At 55.9% G+C, this 7,811-nt stretch overlaps 1 pseudogene; it reads left to right on the plus strand.

Moving 5' to 3' along the window:
* The first annotated feature begins 6,152 nt into the window (after positions 1-6,152).
* On the plus strand, positions 6,153-6,937 carry LOC121498062 (annotated as a pseudogene).
* The last annotated feature ends 874 nt before the right edge of the window (positions 6,938-7,811 follow it).

Below are 7,811 nucleotides of genomic sequence, written 5' to 3' on the forward strand. Positions count from 1 at the left end.
GTGCACACAAGTCAGGAGGAGAGGCAGAGGGAGAAGCGGGCTCCTGACTGAGCAGGAAGCTGATGCAAGGCTTGATCCCAGGACCCCAGGATCAGGACCTGAACCGAAGGCAGACGCTTAACCAACTGAGCCACCCAGGCGCCCTGACTGTGACTCTCTACAACATGCATGGCTTTGGCATCCCGGGGCGTCGGTGTCCGGTGTAGGTGCTTGGTGTGCATTTAGAAATGGCATCAGCTGCAGAAGTGAGGGAGGAGTGGCAGTGCCCAGCAGTGACTAGGGCCCAAGGTGCCTGGAGAGCACAGGCAGTCTAGTGGCAAAGGACTCGTGGGTGACCACATGAGATCCCTGTGTATCCCTTTCACCGCCTGCCATTAAGAGCCTGCCGTGGTAATCCCAGTAACCCCATGTGGATGTGGGGGAACCATTAAATGAAAGCAACCAGACAAACTCTTGCATAATGACCACCAAGATCAGGTATTATGTTTGAGACTGCAGCATCTTTTAGCCAGTCTTAATGCCGGTCGTGTAAAGGGGCTCTATAGTGGGGAGAACTGTGCCCCCCGCCCAAAGGATATGTTCAAATCCTACCCTCTAGTACCTGTAGTAAATGTGTGCTCCCTCGGATATATAGTTGGCTCATGAACAACATGACCCTTAAACTGTGTGGATCCACCATTGATATGCGGATTTTTTCCCAATAATACAGTGTAGGGCTGTAAATGTATCTTCTCTTCTTTATGATTTTCTTTTTGAAAAAAAGATTTTATTTATTTATCAGAGACACAGAGAGGCAGAGACATAGGCAGAGGGAGAAGCAGGTTCCCTGCAGGGAGCCCTGATGAGGGACTCGATCCCCAAACCCCAGGATCACGTCCTGAGCCCAAGGCAGACACTCAACTGCTGAGCCACCCAGGTGTCCCTCCTTTATGATTTTCTTAATGACATTTCCTTCCGTCGAGCTTACTTATTGTAAGAACATAGCACATAACACATAGAAGATGAGAATAGCTTTCATTTGTTGTCTATGACATCAGTAACGTATCTATATCTGTAGCATCTATGATGACGGTAGCGATTGAGTTCTGGGCGCGGGGGGGGGGGGGAGTCACAAGTTGTACTCAGGGTTTTGACTACACGTGCGGTCGTTGTCCCTGCCTGATCCCAGAGCTGTTCATGGGTCAGCTGTAGTCTTTGCAGATGTAATCAGGTTAAAAGTTTAGAATGCCTTGGTCGCATGATAAGGAATGCCAAGAATTGTCAGGAGCCACCAGAAACTGGAAGAGGCGAGGAAGGATTCTTTCTGGAGCCTGCAGAAGGAGCATAGCCCTTGCCAACACCTTGATTTTGGATTTCTAGCCTCCAGGACTGTGGGAGAATAAATTTTGGATGTCTTAAGCTTCCCAGTTTGTGCTGCCGTCTTACAGGAGCCCTAGAAAAGTGATACAGGCTACGCTTAAGAGTCACCAGGATGCGGCATGAATTTCTGTAAGCCCTTTATTCATTTAGGAAAACTTTCCTGAGCCCAATTCCAGATGCTGGGATACCAAGCACCAAGATAAAGGTGGTATTGAGAAAGAAGGAAAACAATGTGAGATTCCAAGCCTAGGATGGTCCTGGGGGAGGGGGTGGCCATCTGTGGAATGTGCCTTCCAAACACCCTAACCTCTCTTAGTTTTGGAAGCTGGCCCTTCATTTTTCCTTTGGGGAACTTCTACTCCTTGGCTCTAGGTCTGTGAGGTTCAGTGGACGAGACCTACCTTCTGGCTCCTGGGCCCAGTATCACTGGCCGGGTGATGGTTCAGAGATCGGTTTCTGAGTCCCTCGGAGCTGATGAAAATGAAATCTGAGACTTTCACTGGAGATGTTTGAGACACAGCCTACACTATGTACTATTAGGGAGGTTGGCGCGACATAAGGGTGGAGGTGCCCTTAAGGACAGAGGCTTCTTGAGATGAAGCTATATCAAAGAAAACAGAAATGGTGACCCTGAGCTCCTGCTGTCAGCAACTGAACTCCTAGATCCAGCTGTGCCTGCAGCCGGAGTATCCTAAGCTTTCTTTTTTTGTTTGAGCCAGTACGTCTTCTCCATCAAACTTTGTGTTTTGTTTTGCTTTGCTTAAGCCTGTCTGGGTTGAGTGTCCGTCCCTCACCACCGGAGAGTTGCTACTGATGCGGTGGAAGACTTAGCTGAGGTCCCAGGACCCGTGAGCCCCTCTGCTTGAGATCATGGGCTGTTCTCATTTTGTACTGAGTCCTGGTCCTGGGAACATCAGAGAAGCACTCTGGGGGGCACACGGGTGTGTCAGCATACATAGCCCTAGAGGGACCTTTCCTGGGGCCAGGAAATCCAGGTCCCTTTGGGTTTTCTGTCAGGACCCCCACCCCAGACTCAGGCCTATGGATTCCAGGTTCGGAGGCTCAGAAGGCTTTGCGCTCTTCTCTGCTTAAAACCCTTTGCCAACTAACCCACTTCCTTGCCACGGCCTGCAGAACCCCACGTGACCTGCTGTGGCCTGTCCCTGTAGTCAGGAACCCAGGAGGGAGCAGATGGCACCCCCGGGGGAGGATAATTCTAGGAAAGCTTATTGACAGAGGGATTAAAACCAAAGCATGTGGGTGGGGTGCTGGGGAAGCCAGCCTGTGGTGCAGGAACCAGACCAGATGCTCCAGCACTGAGACCACTGCAGGCCCCAGAGGGGTGACAGGAGATGGCTTGCAGGAGCCAAAAGGAGACAGACTGGCACAGAGCAGGTGCTTTGAACAACACAGCCAGCCCGAGAGCCCCTCTGGTGGTGGTGGGAGCAGGGATCCAGGAACTAGTTCCCTCATGGTGTTCTCCTCCCTCCAATACCTTGCTGGGCTCCCCCAGCCCAATGCCAGGGGCGCAGAGCTGGGCCGTGAATTCCGGGACGGGGGCGGAGCATGGCTGGGTGGCCTGCAAGCTTCTGTTCTGTTAGGTCTCAGCTCAAATGCAGCCTCCTCTGTGAAGCCTTCCTGGACTGACCAGAAGGATTCCCCCGCTTGCCGTTGTGACTTAATTTTTAAAAATTTTTAAGATCTTATTTTTATTTATTCATGAGAGACACAGAGGGAGAAGCAGGCCCCTGTGGGGAGTCTGATGCGGGACTCGATCCCAGGACCCCAGGTCACACCCTGAGCTGAAGGCAGATGCTCAACCACTGAGCCACCCAGGTGCCCCCGTTTTTGTGACTTTAATTTCTTATTTGTTTCTTGATTCCTGCACTAGAAGGTCAGCTGCTGTTCCGAGACCTAGAATAGGGTTTTTCACAAAGTAGGTACTCAATAAATATTTGTCAAATAAATGGTTGAATTAATTTATGAATTACTCCTAGATGCGGGGAGGTGGGAAGAAAGGCTTAGTAAGCAGGGGAGGCGGTGGTGGGGTGGCCCCCGGAATAGAAGGAAAGGCCAGAATGAACACCTGAGGGCTCCGAATTGGGTTATCTCAAAGTCGTTTTGGATGATTCAAAGCTCTGGGGCTTCCCTTGTCTTACAAAGGCCAGGACTCTGCCCTAGGTTCTCCTGCCACGTGGAGTGAGGCGAGGTGAGGACAGACCACCTGAGACTCCGGGGAATCTGTGGGCAGAGTTGTTAAATGGTGACCAGCAGCAGGAGACATTTAGGGCAGACCTCAGGTAGGACTTTGAAGCAATGAAAAACATGGAGCCAGGCCTTAAGGCGCCGGTGAGGGAGGCTGAGGCAGTTGCCTCCGCAAGAGGCAGAGACGGAGGAGAGGCTAAGCCATGTTTGGGTGAACACAAGGGCCTTCAGATGGACTTAAAGATCCCGACCCGGCAGGGGAGGACAAGTGGGCCGTTGGCTTCCTTCCCTGCTGCCCCTCGCTGCCCGCTGGCCCTTCCTTCTCTCCCCCCACGTTGAGGCCCACGTTGAGGTCTCTGAGGCCCTGAGTCACTGCCTCCTCCGGGGCGCCCTGCCCACCTCCCCCTCTCTCCCCCTGTGCTTTTAGCCACAGCCTCTGTTTTGGTCCAGATGTGTGGTCTCTGGCTGGGACGGTCGGGGCAGGACACATGCTCTTTCTGCTGCTCTGCATCATTTCCAGCCTTCTGCTCACGGCACAGCGAGCTCTGCTTGGGGCGCCCCAACCCCCCCCCCCCCCCCCCCCCCGTGGCCCAGGCCGGCCCTGGGGGCAGGGAACCTCTCCAGGCCAGGGACCGCCCGGCTGGCTCTATCCGAGGGGGTAAGGGCTGCCTCAGGGCGGAGGGGGCCCTGTTGGAGAGCCCAGATCTAGCTTTACCTGAAACCCATATCGCCTTGGGTTTCTCCCTTTGAGGAGTCCTTTTCCACGTAATCCGATTTGCGTAGCAGCTGATATTTGTACCTAAAATCGTGGGGGGGGGACGCTTGTGACGTCTGCAAACGGCCCCCACCGGGCTGCTCCCCGCCCCCCCAAGCGGCCCAGCGGGGGGGGCGTCCTCCGCGGGCGGCTTTGCTCGGTGCCCCCCTCCCCGCGCTCCCCCTCCCTCTCCCCCCGCCCCTCTCCCCTCCCGCAGCGGGCGGCCCGCGGACCGGGCGCTCCCAGTGCGCTCCCGGGGCGGGGCGGGACGTGTCCCGCGGCTGCGCTCCGGCGTCGCGGGGGCTGCGGGGGCTGCGGGGACCGCGAACCCCCCTGGGCCCGAGCACCCCCCGCGCGCCCTCCGCCCTCTGGGGCCCTCCCGGCTCTGGGGCGTCGCCCCCGCCCCCGCCCCCGGCCCCGCCCCGCCGCTGCCTCCGCTGGGCGCGGCTGCAGCTCACACCCCGACACCGGAGCCCTTGCACCCCGCCGCCAACCCCGGGGAGAGGTGGGGAAACTGAGGCACAGCGAAGGATTTGCTCCGGCCACGTTACAAGGGAAAGAAAATCAGCGACCCCGAGGGGCTCACTTTGAACCGGGAACCGTGGCGGTGCCTTCACGTAGGTCGCTGTGCTCAGGCCTCCCATGGACCTGGGACCACGAGGACTGACAGGGAAAGTGAGCCCAGAGAAGTTAAGAAACTCGACGGAGGACGCACAGCCTGTAGGCGGCACAGGAGCCTGAGTCCACTGACCCCCTCCTCGGCAGCAGGCTCTGCACCCCCTCCGGCACCCCTGCAGCCCAGCATCTCCTGCGTCTCCAGCACCCTCAGCACCCTGTTCCCCCGTTGCTCAGGGCTGTTCTCCAACGCCCTCCCTCTGCCAGGCCACGACTCTACCCCACTTTGCAGCCTGCGCAGAACTCACCTCCAGGAAGCCCTCCTTGGTTTCAGAGCCCTTGCTCTGCCACGGCGCTGCGGCGCTGCCTACGGCCTACGGCTTCCTGACCCCTGATGAACCCCATGGAGCCTCCTCCGCCTTGTGTGTCCAATAGTCACAATAACCATCTCAGGGCTGTGGCGGGTGGCGGAGGATCTGCTGGAGTGTAGCAGATACTTAACACAGTGCCTGGCATGCATGCAGTAGGCACTTAATAGTTAAGCGATGAAGGTCTTTATCACAGAGGTCACCCAGCAGGCCTGTGTGCATGTCTTCCCAAGTGATCAAGTCTTTTTTATTTTATTTTATTATATTATTTTATTTTATTTTATTATTATTTTATTTTATTTTATTTTATTTTATTTTATTTTATTTTATTTTATTTTATTTTATTTTATTTTATTTTTATTTTTAAAGTCTTTATTGAGCACCTACTGAGTGCAAAGCCTTTACCCTGGGAGCAAGGGCTAAGACCACCGCAGACGGGACGCTGTCGCACAGGGGGCCGGACCCCCCGCGGCCTGAGCTAAGCTGGGCCTCCCCGGGCTCAGGGCTGTCCGCGCGGCTGAACCCTCCTTGGCAGGGAGGGAGCGCGCCCACCCCCGACTCCCCTCCCGGCCCCGCGGACGGGCGGCTCCTTCCGAGGACGGCTTGCGCCACCTGCTGGCCACTCGTGGCGAAGCGGCCTCGGGGCTCGGCGGGCCCGGCTCGGACCAGTTCTCTGGGCGCGTGGCTCCATCTAGTGTCCATCATGCGCAATCACAGCTTATCCGTTGGGTCCTGAAACTCCGGGGAAGCTGTTCTTGGAACCTTCCAGGATTCCACGTTAGAGCTGCTGAATCAGAATTGGTGATGCGGGCGGTGGGGCCGCCGCCTCGCGCAGAGACGGAACCGCGGCCATGGAGCTGGGGCTCGCGGGCCGCCGGGCGCTCGTCCCGGGGGCGGGCGAAGGCATCGGGCGCAGCACGGTCCAGGCGCTGCACGCCGCGGGGGTGCAGGTGGTGGCGGTGAGCCGGAGCCAGGCCGACCTGGACAGGTCTGGACACACCCCAGCGAGTGTCCCGGGGTGGAGCCCGAGTGTGTGGACCTGGCTGACTGGGAGGCCACCGAGCGGGCACTGGGCAGCGTGGCCCCGTGGACCTGCTGGTGAACGCTGCGTGGCGCTGCTGCAGCCCTTCCTGGAGGTCACCAAGGAAGCATCCTTCGACGTGAACCTGCGGGCCGTCATCCAAGTGTCCCAGATTGTGGCCCGCGGCTGAATAGCCAGGGGAGCCCCAGGGTCCATCGTGAGCATCTCCAGCCAGGCCTCGCAGCGAGCAATAGCCAACCACAGCGTCTGCTGCTCCACCAAGGGTGCCATGGACATGCGGACCATGATGGCTCTGGAGCTTGGGCCACACAAGATCCGCGTGAACACGGTGAACCCTACAGTGGTGATGACCCCCATGGGCCAGGCCAATTGGAGCAACCCTCAGAGGGCCAAGACCATGCTAGATCAAATCCCACTTGGCAAGTTTGCAGAGGTGGAGAACGTGGTGGACACCATCCTCTTCCTGCTGAGTGAGGGGAGCAGCATGACCACGGGTTCCACTATGCCGGTCAATGGGGGCTTCCTGGCCACCTGAGTCTCTGTCTACCTGACACCCCTGCTCAATGCGGACCCCCCTCCCGGCCCAGTTTCTCCAATAAACATGAGTCTTCTGCTCAAAAAAAAAAAAAAAAAAAAAAAAAAAAAAAAAAAAAAAAAGAATTGGTGATGGGGGCAGGGCGGGGGAGGGAAATGCTTCCTTAGAACCTACCTTTTAGACGACATTTCCAGGTTATTATAACTGTGGGAAACGTGAAGTTGGAGAAGCATGACTTTACTTTTTTAAAAAAGATTTTATTTATTTATGAAAGACACACAGAGAGAGGCAGAGACACAGGCAGAGAGAGAAGCAGGCTCCCCGTGGGGAGTCCAATGTGGGATTTGATTCTGGGACTCCAGGATCACGCCCTGGGCCAAAGGCAGATGGGCCCAACCACTGAGGCACCCAGGCGTCCGGAGAAGCATGACTTTAAAGAGACTTCTGCAAATATATTTGTAGCCGCTCCCACCTGTTCAGTCATAAAATAGTCACTCACTTTAGATCTGGAGTTCTCTTTTCCAAGATGAGGAGACTGAGGCACAATTAGTGAGCGCTGACTCAGGCAACCTGCTATGGAGCCCATGCCCTTAGCCAGCTGACACTCAGTGCCCCAGAGCAGGCAAAGTTTGGCTTTTGCACCCTAAGTGCCATCATGGTCTTGTTTCCAGGCATCCTTGGCCAGACCACATGCTCCTTGTCTGGGATTCTTTGTTCCTATTTGCTTATTTAGCTGCTAAAGGCTTATTAAGCCCTGTGCCAGGCCCTGGATCTACAGCAATGACTAATTGCAGTTACTGCTTTCATGGTGCTTCCACCCTAGTGGAAGGAGACAGAGAACACAGAGCAGACACATTCATAGAAGAAGTCATCCCGGATGGTGGGAAGACCTGTGAAGGATGGTATCAAGATGATCGGATAGGGAGAACTTGA

This window comes from Vulpes lagopus, chromosome 8 (assembly GCF_018345385.1).
Source record: "Vulpes lagopus strain Blue_001 chromosome 8, ASM1834538v1, whole genome shotgun sequence".
Taxonomy (NCBI): domain Eukaryota; kingdom Metazoa; phylum Chordata; class Mammalia; order Carnivora; family Canidae; genus Vulpes; species Vulpes lagopus.